Below are 20,587 nucleotides of genomic sequence, written 5' to 3' on the forward strand. Positions count from 1 at the left end.
GCCTCAAAAAGGATTCTGGCAACTAGATATAGACCAGTTTTATAGGATTTGGGAGACAGTATTGAACACTGTGGTGTGAACAGAAATTTCATAGCATCCAACCCTGTCAATTTCCGTGAATCATAAGCACTTTGGGGAAGATTGTTAAGGACTATACCACCCATGGTTTTCACTCAAACACTCCCAAGATAAAAGCATCAAAATTCTAAGCCTTGAAGCACGCACATTTTGAAGCACGTGAAGGTCATTTTAGTTGCGGAATATAACTCAGGGTTGGTGGGAGAAGGAATTCCAGACTCCATGGTTTTTCTTTTCTGTAAGTAACAGTTAACCTTTCCATACTCTATATGAATGGTCTTTGCAACTAGACCAAATGTGAAAACATTCTATCTATGCAGAAGGATTTCACAAGTTAGTTGATGGGAGGCAGTCTACTACATTCAAGTATCCTGTGCCCATAACATCAAGTAACACAGGCCTATACATTATTGGAAATACAACATGTTTTCAGCATCATTCAAGAGAAGTGAAGATATAGCCACCCAGAAAGTGTATTTTTGAGGCTACATAAAACTGTAGTATTAGTACATGCTTAGGTAGGTAACATGTTCATATGCCACTTGCCTAGGCCATTGTTCAGAGTGACTACACTGAAATGAAAAATCCCCACTCACATGCTCACAAAATTTCAAGAAGTTAAATATGGTTCTCTTTTCCAAATTTAATCTGTGTAAATTTGTAGAGATTATTGCTTTCTTATTGAAAATCTTTATGTTAGTGTTTCTACTTTGATTTCATATCAAGGCTTCATTGAGGTGGCATAATGCAATTGTGATGTATTTCACTAGAAGTAATTCAATGTTTTGACTTTGAATGACACAAGAGCCCATGCTTCAGCATTAGAAGCCCAGTTCTTTACTGGGAAGAATATGCTATTATGTGGGTTGAAGGGCAACTATCATTTGGTTTATTACTTGGATGTGTATCAAGTTGTATCAGTAATGCCTATTAAAATTTTGTGCTTGTTAATACTCAGTGATGGCAACTCAGTGGAGAGCTAAAAATTTAGAATGTTTGAAGAAAAAAAAAAATCTGAATGGTAGTCCCTAGACTCTTAAGCATTTACATGTAAAAAGCAAATTTTAAAGAAAATGGAAGGTGCATTTTTGTTTGTGCTAGTATATCATAATCCTAAAGCAGAAACGTACCAGGATTACTAGATTTAACTATTCTGAAAAAAAAAAAAAAAAAAAAAAAAGGTTTATAAACTTAAAATATTTGTAATGACAAGATTTTATATAGTTTCAATGAAAACAAATACTCTCCGTGTCAACTGTCACTATTTGCAGAGAAGATGGGGTTACATATAAGAACCCCTAAAGACAAACCAAAAAAGAAAAATAGCTGCTGGAACAAGTTTAATAAAATCCAGGATACACAGTATACAAAAACGATTAGCATCTAGAAACAAACGGTAGAAATTAGCAATCCCATTTATACTTTAATCCAAAATACTTAGTAATAAATCTAACCAGAAGAAGTGAAAGACCTATACACTTAGAAGAAATTAAAGCTGAAGAAGTCACAACTAAAATCATATGCTCATAGATTAGAATGCTGTTAAAATGCTCATACTACCCAAAGAAAAGTACAAATTCAGTGTAAGCCCTATCAAAACTTCAGTGGCATTTTCCACCCAAATAGAAGAGTCCTAAAATTTGAATGGAAGCACAAAAGACCACGGATAGCTATAGCAATTTTGGGGCATGGGTAGGAGGTATTAGAGCTTATCACCCTCCCTTGATTTTAAACTATTTTCCAAAGCTGTAGTAATCAAAGCAGTATGATAATGTCATCAAGACAGATATATAGGTCAATGGAACAGAAGGCCCAGAAATAAACCCAGGAATGTATGGTCCATTTATGACACAGGAGAGGCAAGAAAATACAATGCAGACTGGACAGCCTCAGGGTGTTGGGAAAACTAGCCAGTCACATGCAGGAGTATAAAATTGAACCACTATCTCACACCATACAAAAAATAAACTCAAAATGGATTAAAGGCTTGAACCTAAGACCTGAAACCAAGAAAAAAATTAAGTGGTAAGCTCTTGGACATTGGTTTCACCACTAACTTTTGAATGTAATTCCAAAAGCAAAAGCAACAAAAGCAGAACAAGTGCAACTATGTCAAACCAAAAAGCTTTTCTTCACAGCTAAGGAAACCAACACACTGAAAAAGCAACCTACCCATGGTAGTAAATATTTGCAAATCCTATGATAGGTTAAAATTCAGAATACACTAAAAACTCAGATTGCAAAAAAAATGGTTAAAAGGAGACAATTTGAATAAACATTTCTCCAAAGACGACCCACATAGCATCAACAGATATAAGGAAAGACGTTCAACATCACTAGTCAGGAAAACGCAAATCAAAACTGAAATGAGTTATCACCTCATCTCTCACTCTGACAATGGTTTCAGGTGTTTCTGAAATTGTATTTAATTTTTTTCTACTTTTTATAATATTCAAAATAACATTTTCAGAAAAAATGAAGTATTCAGGAATGAGTGAATTGACTAGTAAAGTTGATATACACTCTTGCCCTCAAATAGGAAGTAACTTGCTTATCCCAATAGCCTGAGCACTTTGAATGGTAACCTGTGCTTAGGATTCTAAATCCTTCTGGCTATCGCCATTTAAAGATTATGTCACCTGATTGAATTGACAGTTAGCAGAGTCCTGTTGCCAGGATATTCCTATACCTGTTTGAATTGAAGCTTTCATGCAAGGTGCTTTCAAAGTATCTAAAAGGGCAAAAGTTGCTACTTCTCAGAACTTACCTAAGACTGAATGACTTTTTGATCCCGTTTTTAAAATTTAAGTATAATTGATATACAGTTCTATTAGTCTCAGGGCACAACAGTGATTCCCCAGTTCTATACGATACACAATGCTCACCATGCATAGTTACCATCAGTCACCTTTCCGTACACAACATTACCTACTTTATACCTATGCTGTGCTTTTCATCTCCGTGACTCTTATAATGAGATCTGTACCTCTTAATTCCCTTCACCTACTCTTTTCTGGGAAAGAATTTATTTTTGACAGATTTAAATATCTGAGAGCACACGCGCGCGCGCGCACACACACACACACACACACACGTGTGTGTGTGTGGGTGAAAAGTGGGGCAGAGAGAGAATCCCAAGCAGGCTCTGCATGGTCTCAGACTGTTTGCCCCAGGGCTCAAACTCAAACTGAGGTCATGACCTGAGCCAAAACCCAGAGTAGGATGCTTGACTGAGTCACTCAGGTACCCCTGGACAGAAATATTTTAAAATTCACACAAGATCTTGTTCTTCATGTTTAGTTTTCCTATGACTTGTGAAAACCTGCCTTAAAGTGATTAGGGTTGAGATAACAGCTTTTTCTTCATAGTAAACTTCACATTCATCATATGTAACACACCAAACTTCTGTCTTATCAGATTCTTAGGATTTATATTTAATTTCAGCAATTTTGTGTTTTTACCTTCTGCTTGCAGATTTCTAGTCTGATTCTCCCCCAGAGAATGATATTTTATGCATAAGAATGTTTACTGTTAATTACTTTAACCAAATCACCAGAAACTGTAGGAGTCTTGTGAATATAGAATACTTTATATATAAACAATGCTATTTGAGGAGTTTGGGGAAAATAGCATCTCATTTTGTCAGAAACGGATTAATGTCTCTACTGAGGCATAGAATTTTGAAAGATGTGCAGTTATTTCATTGAAGTTTAACTGGACATAGACAATTAAGGAACGATTTCTGCAGCTGTACAGTTTTTTTTCATAGCTTTTTGAAATCAGTCAGAAAATGGTCTCCCTGGTTCTGGCAGTTAAGTGCTGCATGTTATCCAGTAAAGAAATTGCTCAGTGAAAATTTTAGTTCTCCTGGCACCTCCCCACCCCCCCTCTCCGCCACACACACACACACACACACACCCCAAAGCTCAGAATCAAAGTACACTGTAAGATGCTGACAGTTCAAGAGTATAAAAACCTGTGCTATGAACAGAAAAGGGCAGTCTATTAGGGAATATGTTAGAAGGCCCTGAAATGAAGTTTGATTGCAGCAAAGCCTCATGAGTAAGAATTAAGGATAACCTGACATTGCTTTTTAATGCACCCTGCTTTAAATGCAAGGAGAATGAGTTTTGCAGAGAATCATTTTCTCAGAAATCAGTAAATTTAAAGGAACTACTCCAGACAAAAAAAAAAAAAAAAAAAAAAAAGGAAAAAAAGAAGTGAAGCATTACTATAAAATTTACTGAGTCATTAGTGGAAACATTTAAGAATGTTGGAAGCAGATAAAAATTGGAAGCAGTTACACCTTTGTATTCCTTTAATTGGCAGACTAAAGTTGAGAAGAATTCAGTATTACCTGAATGAAAGTTCTTTACTAAAAAGGTTAAGTGTGATTGACTGCAAAAATATCTCTATCTATCCTTGTCTTATCCCACAGTGTGACTTTGCTGCTCCTCCCATCAAGAGGTAGAACTACTCTTTCCCCACAGCTTGCATTTGGCTGACATTATGACTTCATTTGGCCAAGAGAACAGTGGTGTGGAAATATATAAAGACCACCTAAATGATAACAAGCAAAAGCTATTCAGAACTTGCTATAACAAGGGAGTCAGCCACTATCACTTGTGTTTTGGCAAAGACTCAAAGGCAGGCAAGAATGTGGTAAAATGTTACAGCAGAGGGGTGAGTGGAAAGGAAAGGTTTCAGGTACACATTGATGAGAAGCTGTTGGCATGGGGACACTGTAGGCAGGCTAACCAGAAGTTGGGACACTATGTGATTGGCTAAAGGTATATGTTTGGCTGAAAGTTGGGACAAAAATTAGTGAAGCTGTCCCTTCTTAATCAAGTCTTAGCCACTTAAGGCTGATTATTACAGAAATTATTGTTCAGCTTCCTGAACTGGTTATTGCAGATTGTGGGTCAGAATTCTATTTCTGCATATAGAATAGCAATTTTCCCTTTGCTATATTCAGGCTCTCATTGGAACAACAGTTGGGCAGTGTAAGCCTAGGCCTCCAGAATCCAAGGACTACCTTTGGAATCTGCTATTGCTTTGTAAGCAAGCATGAAGTAGTCCATTAATTAAGAAGCCATGTGGTAGAAAGCCCAACTACCCCAACCAAGGCTAGCCCACATCAGCCTACTGTCTGGGTGACTCACAAAAAAAAGTAGAGCCCACAGCCATAGCAGAGGGACTGTCTGCCCAACACACATAGTACAGATGCAGGAGTGAGCTTAGCTGAAACCATAATTGAGTGTTAGAATCATGAGTAGTAATAACTGCTTGTTTTAAGCCACAGAACTATAGGCTACTTGTGACTGTAAATTTAGTATGTTTTTACTGTATAATTTGAAAAATTTACAACCCAATCAAGTCCCAAGTCTTTCAAATAACTTGAGAAAAGTCTCAGGTTTGAAAATGCAAAGGCAGAATTGAGACTACAGATTTTTGAAATTAAGATTTATATCCTAATACCTTCATTTGCAAAATGTGGAAACAAAGCCTTTAAATTCCACTCCTTTATAGATACTCCTTGTGCATGGCACAGTGACCGTTTGGTTGTTCTTTGTATAGATCACATCCTACTGATATAACTAGGAAGAGGAAAGTAACTCCTTTGGATCTTCAGTAACTTGAGAGGTTCAAGAAAGGAGTTGTAGACCATTAAAATGTTAATGTCATTGCTTTGGGCCCACACATAACTTGAGTTTTATTTTACCAGGGCTTAAGTGATCAATAATTGGTTTTTAAGTTTCCTAGCAGGTTGGCTGTGTCAGATCCAAGTTCTCCGCCCCCCCCAGTGGGAGGACCCAGCAGCAGCACTGATATGGTAACTTCACCTGAGTGTTCTCCTGACATTACTTTGGTTCTTCTTGCCTTGGCTTCTTCTTGCCAAGCTTGGTTTTGGAGCCCTCCTACTGAATCTGTAGGTAGCCAATATATTGCCAAAATAACTTGCTGCCTAGCTGGAGTCTGTTTCTGGCTCTTTGGAACAAAGAGCCCTTGACAATGTGATGAGGCAACTAGACCTCTTCACTAACAAACAGGTTTGCAGGAGTTGGGGGCAGGGGGGCAGTGGGAACCAAGTTTAGGTAAGGAAATAATCTATTCAGGCCAATATTTTCCCAGCCCAGATTATACTAACCTTCTGATCATAATAATCTCCATCTATCCTGGGCACTGCTGTAATCAGGGACTTTAAGCCTTAATATCAACTGCAAGTTCTTGGTCTTTTCTTACATATACTAAGACCATTTCAATTGCTACATCCATACTACTTATAGATGAGGCCTCCCCACCCCCTCAGCAGTCTATAAAGTCTATAGACCCCTCCACCTTATACACCTAGAAATGCTCTAAAGCAGAGTCACCTTTTCCTCATTTATGTAGTTTATTCTTAATTTTCCTCCTAGAATAGGAGCTCATAGGACCTCACTTCTTAGGTCATTGTTAAACATCTTGTTCTCATTAACCAGTACCTATGTCACATAATGGACTCCAAGGATAGGCAGCTTTCATTGTAACCAAAAACAAAAACAGAAAAGAAGAAAAAGAGTGCCTGACCAGGTGTGTTCTGATAAATTACAACTTTTATATTAAAGTTATGGATTCTCACAGGTAATGAAGTAGTCATATTTGGTTCAAGTCTCAGCAAGAATTTGGAAAAGTGATTTGATTTCTCCCAGAGTCATTTATTCCATCTATGATTTTGGAGATCAGAATGGAAGATATCTAAGAGTATCTGTAGCACTATATTTTTAAGTAAACTATAATTATAAGCTATTGAATGAAGAATTTTAGGTATTCTAGTTATTTAATGAAGCTAATGGACAATGTTATGCTTCATATTTAATGAATCACATTAATAGGTAACATGAAGTTAACTAGTCATTATTCAAAAGTAAGAAAAATATTTTATAAAATGATGTTTTTAGGATTTTGGGGGAGGATTTTATGAATCTTAGTTTTAGAGAAGGCAAAAAAGTTCTTTTAAGAACTGTCTTCTACATACATTAATGATGGTTCTATTTATGGATTGAGATAGTGTAAGTATTTTTAGAGAGCATGAGAAATTGCAATTAAGAAAACCATTTTCCAAGTCTGACTGATACATAGTCAAGGGACTTCTAGATACACTGAAAATGCTTATCAAGTGCCTGGTTAGCACAGAGAAAAATCTGCAAAGTACCTCTGAAATATTCTGATTTATGAAAGAATGCTTAAGATTCTCACTGACTCAGTCAGGTGAATGGTGTTAATCTGTAGGTGAAGAATTTGATATCCTTAGGACAGTAAGGATCTGAAGCCCATACTAATGTATATAAAAATAATGACCCTTTTCCTTAAACATTAAGGAAATTTGGAAAAATAAGTTTCTAATACTGCATGTTTACTGTATACGTTCAAATATTTGATTATACACGGTCTTATAAGCTTCCCTAAAAGTGCTTAATCTCTCCTCTTAATTATACCCTTTGAGGTGCATCATCTAATGTAATTGGTAAGATCCTTGGTAGTACATATTTTGGATTATTTTGAAATCTTCAATTAATCCCTTTAACTTGACAGGGGAACAGCACATTTGATGTCAGCCAAAGAACAAGTAGTGCCTTCATTTGATAATCTTAAGTGTTAATGAATATAGTAATGAACAGAAAGGATCATAAATTGTAGGTTAGTTTGTCTATAGTTCTATTTACTTACATCTTAATTACAGAATTTAACAAAATCCTTTTAAATTAAACCCACTTTAAGTCAACAAAACTTGTAGAGACGCCCAAAGGTAAAAATGAAAAAAATTCTAATACAAATCCTATCACAGCCAGGTGTAACAGTTTTCAAATTGCTGCCTTTGCAATGCGGTAATCCCAGTGGGAAAGGATACTGAGTTTATTTAAATTTTTGAATGCCTGGGTATTTGTATTTCCAAGACAGTTATAATTATGCATGTTGCCCATACTTAATATAGTTTCCACTACCTTAATTGAGAACATTCTATGTTAGACCTTTTTCTGGTAGCATAGCAAGTTACAATACTAAGGAATATTGTATAGTCTTTGCATATCTCTCTTCAATCACCTGACCTCATGGCCATATAAGTTTGACTAGTTTTCTGAAAGTGTTAAGAATCCTATTTCTGCCAGTTTAGTTTTCCCCCTGCATTTTTCTCAAAAAGTACAAAGAATAAATGCTTTCATGGGATTAGCATTTAAAAGTGCTAATAGGAGAAAAATGTAATGCCTCATACTAAAGACGTTTAAAAAGAGGCAATACAACCAGTGGAATTAAGTCTTAAAATGGAATTCACCTATGCCCTAAAGTACTGGAAGCAATGTATTAAGACAGCCAGGAACTGAGCTACCAGAATTTAGAAATACTACTGAAACAAGTTAATTGATTTAAGAAACTGCTCTAAAAACCAGTTACTAATGAGTATAAAGAAGTGTAGACAGTTACGGAATGTGATTATTACTATATAATATGTACAGGGTTTTAGAATCAAAGACAGTAGCAGAGTAGGAAGACCCTAGGCTCTTCTGGTCCCACAGACTAGATAATTATCAAGTCATCCTAAATACTCCAGAAAAATCAATCTGAAGACAGAACAAATTCAACAACTAAAGGGAGAGAAGAGACCATGTAAGAAGTATGGAAATATGGTTTAAGGAAGAAATGGATCATGGGTGCTACTGAGGGGCAGGAGCTGTGGTCACAAATAAAGGGAGGAGTGGAGCACACAGGGTAACGAACTAGAACATTTCCCCAAAGCCATTGGCTTAGAAAACAAGAGGGGTTGAATTTCACAAGTTCTTACACCCAGCAGGGCATAATGCCTGGAGTTTAAAGGTCACAGAGCTTGGCTTAGATTCCTGAAGGCAGTGTGCTGCTCCTGGGAAGAAGGCAAGCAAACAATGTGGGGGAAGATATCATGGACACAGCAATATGATGAACACCCAGGGCACACACGTCAGATTATTCACTCTTGGAGAGTATCCCTGGGAGGCAACATTCACAGAGACACCTCTCCTGGAACAAGGAAGCTGGCTGGTGTCATTCTTTTCCCTTACCCCTGAGTACAAACCCAGGGCCACCAGTGAGAAGCAGCACAGACAAGGGCTAACTTGCTTACACCAAGCCACACCCATATGCGCTCTGGCAGGACTGCCCTTCTCAGTCAAGTTCGTCTCCGTCCTAGTGGGGCTGGTCACTCCACCAGAAGACCAGCGCAGGCCCCTGCTCCCACCACATCTCTAAAGCCTGGAGTTTTAAAGGTCAGATTTAGCTGGGATAGAGCCAGGAGAGCACTACATAGCTCTTAGAGATAAGGTAGGCAAACAAGATGGCGGTTGGGGGGAGTAGACTGCTTGGAAATAGCAACCTGAAAAAATGCCTAGGGCACACAGCAGGGGGAGATGATTCTCCATTCTAGGAGCACTTCCCTGAGAGGCTGCATTTAGGGAGAGAAGGTGACATCCCTCCAGGAACAAAGTTGCTGACTGCACCATTTCCCTCTCCCACCTCTCAGCATAAATACAAAGCCATCTAAGGGGACGACCGTGTACACTGGCTGCCTAACTTGCTTATACCAAGCCACATTACATTACCCATGTTTACAGGGAACTACCCTTCTCAATCAAGCTTGCCTCAGTCCCAGTATGATAGGCTCCCCGCTCCAAAGACCAACACAAGCCCCTGCCCATATCGCATCTCCTGACCAGAGTTCTGCTGAGCCTCAGCTGTACTAGAAGTGGGGTCAGGTCTCATTTCACAAGCCAACCAGAGCACACCTAGTTAAAACTCAATTTCCAGGCCAGGGACTAAACACTGTCACGGCAGGAAAGGAAAGCCCAGAACAGCCACAACACAACAGCAGAGCCCACACCCACACACTGGAGACACTCCCATAAGCACAAGGCTCTGGATACTACATAACTTCATAAGGTCATTACTTTCAAGAGGAGATCTAACTTTTTTCTAACAGAAGAAGGCAGACAAAAAGCCAACATAGAGGAATTTATCCCATGTGGCTAGGTAAGGCCAGAGCCAGAGATCTAAGCAAAACAGAATAACTCACCTGATGGAGAATTTAAAGCAGTAATCATAAGGATACTCACCGGGCTTGAGAAAATAGTAGACATCAGGAGACCCTTATCACAAATGTGAAAGTATTAAAGAGTCAGAAGAGTGCAATACACAAGATCGGAAACGGGCTTGAGGCAATGAAGAGCAGACTAGAAGCAGCAGAGGAATGAGTGACACAAAAGACAAAATAATGGGATCTAATGAAGCAGACAAGAGAATTATGGAACATGAGAACAGACTTAGGGAACTCAGTGAATCCACTAAACTTAATAACATTAGTATTAGAGAAGTCCCAGAAGAAAAGAGAAAAGGGTGCAGAAAATTTATTTGAAGTAAGAGCAATAAACTTCCCTATTTTGGGGAAGGAAACAGACAACCAGATCCACAAAGTACAGAAAACTTCCATCAAAATCAACAAAAGCAGGCCAACACCAAAACATACCATAATTTGCGAAATAGTGATAAAAAACTTAGAAGACAAACTACAGTAATTTACAAGGGAAAAATCCATAAGGTTAACTAGAGATTTCTTAACATGGCAAGCCTGAAGGGAGGGGCATGATACATTCAAAGTCCCGAATGGAAAGTCTGCAGGGAAGACTACTCTATCCAGAAAGACTATCATTCATAATAGGAGAGATAAAGAGTTGCCCAGATCAAAACTAAAGTTTGTGACCACTAAATCAGCCCTGCAGAAAAGTATTAACGGGGACTGAGTGCAGAAAAGAACAAAAGGGACACAGGACCAGAGAAGATCTCCAGAAACCAGTAATAAAATGGCAATAAATCCATACCAATGATTACTTTGACTGTAAATGGACTAAAAACTCCAGAAGACATAGGGCCGTAAGACCCATCTATATGCTACCTATAAGACTCCTTTTAGACTTAAGGACAACTGCAGATAGTGAAGGAGTGGGGAATTATCATGCAAATGAAGGTCAAAAGAAAGCTGGAGTAGCAATAATTACATTGGACAAACTAGACCTTTTCATGGTTTTTATCCTGCGTTATCACAGTAGTACTAGCCTCATGGAAGGAATTTAAATATGCTATTTGTAAGATAAAAGACAAGATTTATCAATATTTGGTAGAATTCACCCAAGAAGCTATGGGGTCTTGGGCTTTTCTGTGCTGGGAAATATTTGATTCTTTATTCTACTTTTCATTAGTGGTCTCAGATTCCCTGTTTTTTGGATTCAAGATTATATCATAGTAACTTGTGCCCTTTAAGAATTTCTACGGTTATCCGTTTTTGTTTTTGTTTTTTTTCCTCCGAGTCTTCTTTCCCAGTTAATGTAGTTAAGGCACTGCATTTTTTTGGGGGGTGGGGGCAGGGAGGGGGGAGGAAGTCCTTATTTTCAATGTTATGTTTCTTGTTTATTCTGGTTTCTAGCTCTGATTTGTTATTTCCTTCCTCAGTTGAAATTTCTGCTAAGTTTCTTCTTTTTCTGGTTTCTTGTGGTGTTATTTGGGATGTTTTTCTTCATACAAGCATCTATAGCATAAATTTCTCTAACACCTGCTTTTGCTTCATCCCATAGGTTTTGGAATATTTTGTTTTGTTCTGAGAACTTTTGACTTGCCATTTGAGTTCTTTTAATGTTTATTTTTGAGACAGAGACAGAATGTGAGTGGGTTAGGGGCAGAGAGAGAGGGAGACACAGAACCCGAAGCAGGCTCTAAGCTGTCAGCACAGAGCCTGATGTGGAGCTCCAACTCATGAGCTGTGAGATCATGACCTGAGCCGAAGCCGGATGCTCAACCAACTGAGCCACCCAGGCGCCCCTGTCATTTGAGTTATTTGGCCCACTGCTTGTGCAGTAATGTGTTTAAAATTTATGAAATATTTAATATTTACACTGCAGATTTTCCAGCTTTGTGTTGAGATTTAATACCTTGTAGTTGGAAAATATACCTGGTAGGATTTCAGTCTTCATAAGTTTGTAATATTTGTTAGGTTTGATTTAACCAGGGGATTCTTCTGTGTATGCTTGAGAAAAAGGTATTTTTATTAGAATGTTTTAGATCTTTTAGAACCACGTAGTCTGAAGTATGCTTCAATAAAGTCTTGAAAAAAATGACAACCTTAATGGAGGGTATACGTTTAAAATAAAGCCTATCAGAGGGGAGGTTGGTGAGGGGCATGGGTGAAATAGTCCCATTCACCTAAGTACACTTATGATCACGGAGAAATGTATAGGATTACTCAATCTCTGTATAGTACACCTGAAACACCACACGGAACTGTTGGAATTAAAATAAATTGGACAAATGTATGAACTGTAAGGGCAAACATACATGTTTATATTGAAGTGCAGGTAATTCAGTTCATATAAGAGGTCATTTATCTCCTACAGGTGAACCTGACAACACGATGACCACAGCATTGCAGAGCCAATTGGATAAAACAATAATTACAGTCTGGTAAGTTGCAAGTAGTCCATAGTTACCATAAAACTTGTGACAGGAGTGGAGGAGTATAAAGAGGATACAGCTCAAGGCCAAGTCTTGGTATTTTGACTATTTAAAGAGGTTTCAGTAGACAAATTTGAGATTCTCAAGAGAAATAGATTAAGGACTTATTGTGGTCCCTTGAACAAACTTTGTCTCAAACTCAGCTGTAGTTTACAACTATACACAACAGAGGGGATTTATGATTAATAATTTTCTATTAACCGTAGATATTAGTGTTGTAGTGGATAGGAATTGTTTCTATCACTGTACTAAAGAGTACTAGATAACCATGTTTTTGAATTATTTTAGATTAAAAATTTATGCTTTATACCTAATCAATCATAGGTTTTTCATAGATGCAAATAACTGCATAACATTATCTTTTAGTTATAGCTATTTTAAAGGATTATCCTCTCCACCACAGGACTTACACCAAGTAAATCCTGCATGCGTTAGCACTGGTTTTTCTGTTACATCAAGTTCAAAACGACTCAACAATGAAAAGCTCAACAGGCTACATTGACATAATGCTAAGTATCTTATATACCAACTTCTAAGATTTAGATATAACTGCAATCCAGACCAACAGACTCGATACTGAAGTTTATAGAAGACCTGTGAACAACATGGGTTTGAACTGTGCAGATCCATTTAACACATGGATTGTGATAAACATGACAGTACTGTATATGTGTCCCTTTCTTTAGCTTTATTGGAAGAATACAGTATATATTACATATAGCATAGCTGTTAAAAATATCCATAAAAAGGGACACCTGGGTGGCTCAGTCATTTGAGCATCCAACGCAATTTCAGCTCAGGCCATGATCTCCCAGTTTGAATTCAAGCCCCACATTGGGCTCTGCGTGGAGAGCAAGGAGCCTGCTTGGGACGTATTCTGCCCCTCCCCCACTCGTGCTCTCTCCCTCAAAAAAAATTTTTTTAAAGATGTATTAAGGTTTCTAGTCAACAGGCTATTCGTTAAGTTGGGGTGGGGAGGGAGGGTCAAAAGTTATACATGGATTTCTGACTTCATGTGGAGTTTAGTATCCATAACCCCATTTTTCAAGGGTCAACTACTTAGTTTTATCCTCATGTCCCAAACTAGCATAAAAGCTAAACATTGCTTGACTTAGTACTTTTACTGACCACTTAGCAGGGCCAAAAGTCCTTTGACAAGTTTATTCCAGTTGTATGCAGGTGATTAATGCCATGGAATAAAGCAATCAGGGAAACAGTTTCCAGAGAGTAGATTTAAAACCTGAAAGAACAGTTTTTGTATATCTGTAAGTCCTGATTGGAGCAAGGGGAAGCTTAGGACACCTAAAAGCACCTACAGGGAGCAGGGAAGCCTGGAGGCCATAAAGGAGGGTTCTGGTTGCTAGAGTTGCCTGTATTTAAGAGGGGCAACAGCATGTCCTTTGAATCCTTCCTGGAAAGGCTAGTGCAGGGGCCTGCTGCTCCCATAGGCTCCCTCCTCCCTGCTGATCTGGGAGTATGAGCCATTTAAAAAACACATGGAAACAGATGAAAATGAAAAAAACAATCCAAATGTTTTGAGATGCAGTGAAGGCAGTCCTGAGAGGACAATACATTGCAATCCAGGCCCATCTCAAGAAACAAAAATCCCAGATACAAAATGTAACCGCACACTCAAAGGAACTAGAAGCAGAACAAAGACACCCCAAACCAAGAAGAAATAATAAAGATCAGAGCAGAAATATAGAATCTAAAAAACCTGTAGAGCAGATCAATGAAACCAAGAGTTAGTTTTTTGAAAAAATAAAATTGACAAACCTCTAGCCAGGGTTCAAGAAAAGGGAGAGGACCCCAATAGATAAAATCATGAATGAAAATGGAATTACAACCAATCCCTCAGAAATACAAGCAGTTATTAGACTACTATAAAAGATATGCCAACAAACTGGACAACCTGGAAGAAATGGACAAATTCCTAAGCACCTACACACTTCCAAAATTCAAACAGGAAGAAATAGAAAACTTGAACAGACCCATAACCAGTGAAGAAATTGAATCAGTTATCAAAAATCTCCCAACAAGAATCCAGGACCAGATGGCTTCCCTGGGGAATTCTACCAGACATGTAAAGCAGAGATCATACCTATCCTTCTCAAGCTGTTCCAAAAAATAGAAAGGGAAGGAAAACTTCCAGACTCATTCTGTGAAGCCAGCATTACTTTGATTCCCAAACCAGACAGAGACCCAAAAAAAAAAAAAAAAAAAAAAAAAAAAAAGAACTACAGGCCAATATCCCTGATGAATATGGATGCAAAAATTCAACAAGACACTAGCAAATCAAATTCAACAGCATATAAAAAAATTACCATGACCAAGTGGGATTCATTCCTTGGGTGCAGGGCTGGTTCAATATTCACAAAAATCAATGTGATACATCACATTAATAAAAGATAAGAACCATAGGATCCTGTCAATCGATGCAGAAAAAGTATTTGACAAAATTCAGCATCCTTTCTTAATAAGAACCCTCAAGACAGTCGAGATAGAAGGAACATACTTAATCATAAAAGCCATTTATGAAGAGCCCACAGCGAATATCCTCAATGGGGAAAAACTGACAGCTTTCCCCCCCGAGATCAGGAACACGACAGGGATGTCCACTCTCACCACTGTTGTTTAACAGTGTTGGAAGTGCTAGCATCAGCAATCGGACAACAAAAGGAAATCAAAGCCATCAAAATTTGCAAAGATGGAAGTCAAGCTTTCACTGTTTGCAGAGGACACGATACATGGAAAACCCAATGGACTCCACCAAAAGTCTGCTAGAACTGATACATGAATTCAGCAAACTCGCAGGATACAAAAATCAATGTACAGAAATCAGTTGCATCCTTATGTACTAATAATGAAGCAACAGAAAGACAAAGAAACTGATCCCATTCACAATTGCACCAAGAAGCATAAAATACCTAGCAATGAACCTAACCAAAGATGTAAAAGATCTGTATGTTGAAGACTATAGAAAGCTTAAGAAAATTGAAGATACAAAGAAATGGAAAAATATTCCATGCTCATGGATTAGAAGAATATTGTTAAAATGTCAGTACTACTCAAAGCAATCTACACATTCAATGCAGTCCCAATCAAAATTGTACCAGCATTCTTCTCAGAGCTAGAACAAGCAATCCTAAAATTTGTACAGAACCACAGAAGACCATGAATAGCCAAAGTAATTTTGAAGACAACCAAAGTGTGAGGCATCACAATCCTAGACTTTAGCCTCTACTACAAAGCTGTAATCATCAAGACAGCATGGCATTGGCACAAAGACAGACATATAAACCAATGGAATAGAATAGAGAACCCAGAACTGGAACCACAAACGTATGTCCAACTAATCTTTGACAAAGCAGGAAAGAGTATCCAAGGGAAAAGAGTCTCTTTAACAAATGGTGCTAGGAGAACTGGACAGCAACAAAGAATGAAACTAAACCACTTTCTCATACCATTCACAAAAATAAACTCAAAATGGATAAAGGACCTGAATGTGAGACAGCAAACCATCAAAACCTTAGAGGAGAAAGCAGGAAAAAAAAAAAAAAAAAAAAAAAAACCTGACTTCAGCCGCAGCAATTTCTTACTTGACACATCTCCAAAGGCAAGGGAATTAAAATCAAAAATGAACTATTGGGACCTCATAGAGATAAAAAGCTTTTGCACTGCAAAGGAAACAATCAACAAGACTACAAGGTAACCAACGGAATGGGAAAAGATATTTGCAAATGACATTGGACAAAGGGTTAGTATCCAAAATCTGAAGAACTCCCCAAACTCCACACCCAAAAAACAAATAATCCAGTGAAGAAACGGGAAGAAAACATGAATAGACACGTCTCTAAAGAAGACATCCAGATGGCCAACAGGCACATGCAAACTGGTGCAGCCGCTCTGGAAAACCGTATGGAGGTTTCTCAATAAATTAATAGATCTACCCTATAATCCAGCAATAGCACTGCTAGGAATTTAGCCAAGGGATACAGGAGTAGTGATGCATAGGGGCACTTGTACCCCAAGGTTTTTAGCAGCACTCTCAACAATAGCCAAATTATGGAAAGAACCTAAATGTCCATCCACTGATGAATAAAGAAATTGTGGTTTATATATACAATGGAATACTAGTTGGCAATAAGAATGAAATATGGCCTTTTCACATGAAAATATGCTCAACATCGCTCCTCATCAGGGAACTACAAATCAAAACCACACTCAGATATCACCTCATGCCCGTCAGAGTGGCCAAAATGAACAAGTCAGGAGACTATAGATGCTGGAGAGGATGTGGAGAAACAAACCCTCTTGCACTGTTGGGGGGAATGCAAATCGGTGCAGCCACTCTGGAAAACAGTGTGGAGGTTCCTCAAAAATTAAAAATAGACCTACCCTATGACCCAGCAATAGCACTGCTAGGAATTTACCCAAGGGATACAGGAGTACTGATGCATAGGGGCACTTGTACCCCAATGTTTATAGCAGCACTCTCAACAATAGCCAAATTATGGAAAGAGCCTAAGTGTCCATCAACTGATGAATGGATAAAGAAATCGTGGTTTATATACACAATGGAGTAGTACGTGGCAATAAGAATGAAATATGGCCCATTGTATCAACGTGGATGGAACTGGAGTGTTAAGTGAAATAAGCCATACAGAGAGACAGATACCATACGTTTTCACTCATATGTGGATCCTAAGAAACTTCACAGAAACCCACGGGGGAGGGGAAGGAAAAAAAAAAAAAAAAAAAGAGGTTAGAGTGGGAGAGAGCCAAAGCATAAGAGACTCTTAAACTGAGAACTGAGGGTTGATGGGGGTGGGAGGGAGGGGAGGGTGGGTGATGGATATTGAAGAGGGCATCTTTTGGGATGAGCACTGGGTGTTGTATGGAAACCAATTTGACAATTTCACATATTGGAAAATATAAAAAAATAAAAATTTAGGTTAAAAAAATATAGCCTTTTGTAGCAACAAGAGGTGTTATGCTAAGTGAAATAAGTCATACAGAGAAAAACCGATACCAGAAGTTTCTCAGGATCCACATAAGAGTGAAAACATAACAAAAGACCATGGGGGAGAAGGAAAACAAAAGTTAGATACGGAAGGAGGCAAATCAAAAGAGACTCTTAAAAACTGAGAATAACCTGAGGGTTGATGGGGGATGGGCATTGAGGAGAGCACCTGTTGGGATGAGCACTGGGTATTGTATGGAAACCAATTTGACAATAAATGTAATAAAATCTTTTGCCAAGATGTATCTTAAAAAAGGGACAAAACTCTAAACCGATTTCCCTTTACCACTTGGGCTTCTTAAAGAGCCTCCTCTCCAGTTTCTAGGGGGTGTGTTAAATTACAGGACCAAGAAACCCAAAACTATGGGGGGGGGGTACGAGACCCAAGTGATTTCATGGAAGATTAAGTTTTATAACCATCACATAGTCTCAGACCTGGTTGGCATTATTTAAGAAATGGTTTGAGTTTGATGTAAAATACTAGATTTATGCAGATAGTTAAAAATGTGTACATTAAAAATGTGTACATACATCCATAAAGTTTTATTTTAAAAATGTCAAACAGAAGTAGAACTTAGCTTCAGGAATCATAAGGATTGTTATTTTTATTTTTATATAGTTCTGTAAATAAAGCATTTAGAAAGTATTAGGTAGAAAAATACAAGTTCTCTGCAGATGGTATTTTGTGTACATAAAACCTGAAGAAATCAGTGGAAAGTAGAACATAAGTCTTAGAATCACTCATCCAGATACAAATAGCAAGATTTTTCCCCTTATTGCAAAAGTGATGGTCCTACATTTTATGTCAATAGATAGAAGTTTGATGAAAAGTATTCGAAATGTAGATAAGGAATTGACAAAAACCTGAAGGAGAAATCTACAAGAACACTCTTAAGAATTTCTAGAATGATCTGGTTACATCTTAAAAGAAACTAGGAGACCAAAGCAACGTCTAGCAGCTACTACTTCAAGATCAATATTGTAAGTTTTTGTTTTGAGAGCAAACGAGAGCATATGCACAAGGAGGGGAGAGGAGAGAGAATCTTAAGCAGCCTCCACACCTAGCACCAAGCCTAATACAGGACTTGATCCCACAACCATGGGACAGGACCTAAGCCAAATATCAAGAGTTGGAATGCTTAACTGAGCCACCCAGGTGCCCCAAATATTCTTCCTAAATTAACATAAAAATTGTTTAAGTCAGGGCTTTCACACAGGCTTAATGTTTTACTATGTATCACTCATGTAGATTGACTTTCAAAAATAACACAAGAAAACATGCATCAAGGGCCTTATACATAGCTTAAGACAGTTCTACAGATTTATGGGAGATAGATAAATTAAGTATACTGCTGAACAGATTAGGATAAGAAAATTAGGAATAATTTCAATGTTAATGAGAGTGCAAATAAACATGATCTACTCAAATACTAGGGAGTTTGAAGTTTTGTTTTTTTTTTTTAACGTTTATTTATTTTTGAGACAGAGAGAGAGACAGAGCATGAACGGGGGAGGGTCAGAGAGGGAGACACAGAATCTCAAACAGGCTCCAGGCTGAGCTGTCAGCACAGAGTCCGACGGGGCTTGAACGGGGCGGGGGCTTGAACTCATGGACCGCGAGATCATGACCGGAGCGGAAGTCGGCGGCTTAACCGACTGAGCCACCCAGGCACCCCGGGAGTTTGAAGTTTTAATATTTAATTTTTGCTATCGATTAAATGAAAGGTAGGTACACGTGGACTTATGTGTCACCTGCTCCCTTCTGCCTCTGTCTCAACCACTTCCCATCAACATACAGAATTTAAAGGAAACACTAATTCAGGATATCAGAAATTAAATACTCAAGTATTGTTCACTTCTAAAGTGCTTGAGGTTTGAATGAAGTTCATGATTGTCATGATCAAGTTTTACTGCTAGTCTATAAAACTTGTGAAATTTATCTAGAAGATGGTACGGCAGTAATGCTTTCAAACACTTCTAAATAGATCATACTTAGGCATTTTCACGTAAAATACTGAAGGCTGAGTGTAGTAGAGTACCCTTGACCATTCACTGACACATTGAAGTATTTTTACTTTATAGGAATTATCAAATGAGGATTCACTTCAGGAGAAAGAATCCTGCATATTAACTCATTTTTACTGAAGTAGAACATAGAATATCCTATTTTTTTCAGTATATATCCTAGTGATTCCGTATTTTTATATCTAATAATCTCACTATAATCCTGATTACCATCTGTCTGAGGTAAAGCATTCCATTGTCACTTACATCCAAACTAATGCACTGTAACATTTTAGTGGTTTTCAGCCTTTACCTTATCTTAGAGCCTTGGTGGGGAGGAGGGAGAGAAGGGGAACCAGATATACAGTATTAGCAAGTAAAAGCCCTGGGTTTGAGACCAGGTAAGGATTTTTAAAAGCTAACCGAGTGATTATGATGTGCAACCAAGCTAGAACCACTTCTGAGATTTACTCCCTACCTCCCACCTTCCAAGTGAGAGTTCCCTACCTTGAAGTTTCAATAGTTCTCATCTGTGGAGAGAACAACATAATTTTGATTTGGAATGGCTTATCTGTAATTTAATACAGTTAACGGTTTCAAGTATCAAAGCATACTAATACATGTAGCAGTTTGGTTTATGGCCACAAGGAGTAGAAATTCAGATTACTTCAAGATTTAAAGGGGGGAAAAATACACCTCTACCCCACTACCACAGGGCCTGGTGAAAAGTTAGCAGCTGCTCTAGAGATTAGCTAGTATGTTACCTCCTCAGGACACACAGGCTCTCCAATCACATTTCTGCTCATTGCTAAAGTCTATTCTGCTCCTGTTTACCGGCTAGTTTTTTTTTTTGTTTTTTTTTTTGTTTTTTTTTTTTAAACCAGCTAGTTCTATTTTCTCAGTTACTATTCCCTCACT

The sequence above is a fragment of the Neofelis nebulosa genome, chromosome 1 (genome assembly GCF_028018385.1).
Source record: "Neofelis nebulosa isolate mNeoNeb1 chromosome 1, mNeoNeb1.pri, whole genome shotgun sequence".
NCBI classification, from domain to species: domain Eukaryota; kingdom Metazoa; phylum Chordata; class Mammalia; order Carnivora; family Felidae; genus Neofelis; species Neofelis nebulosa.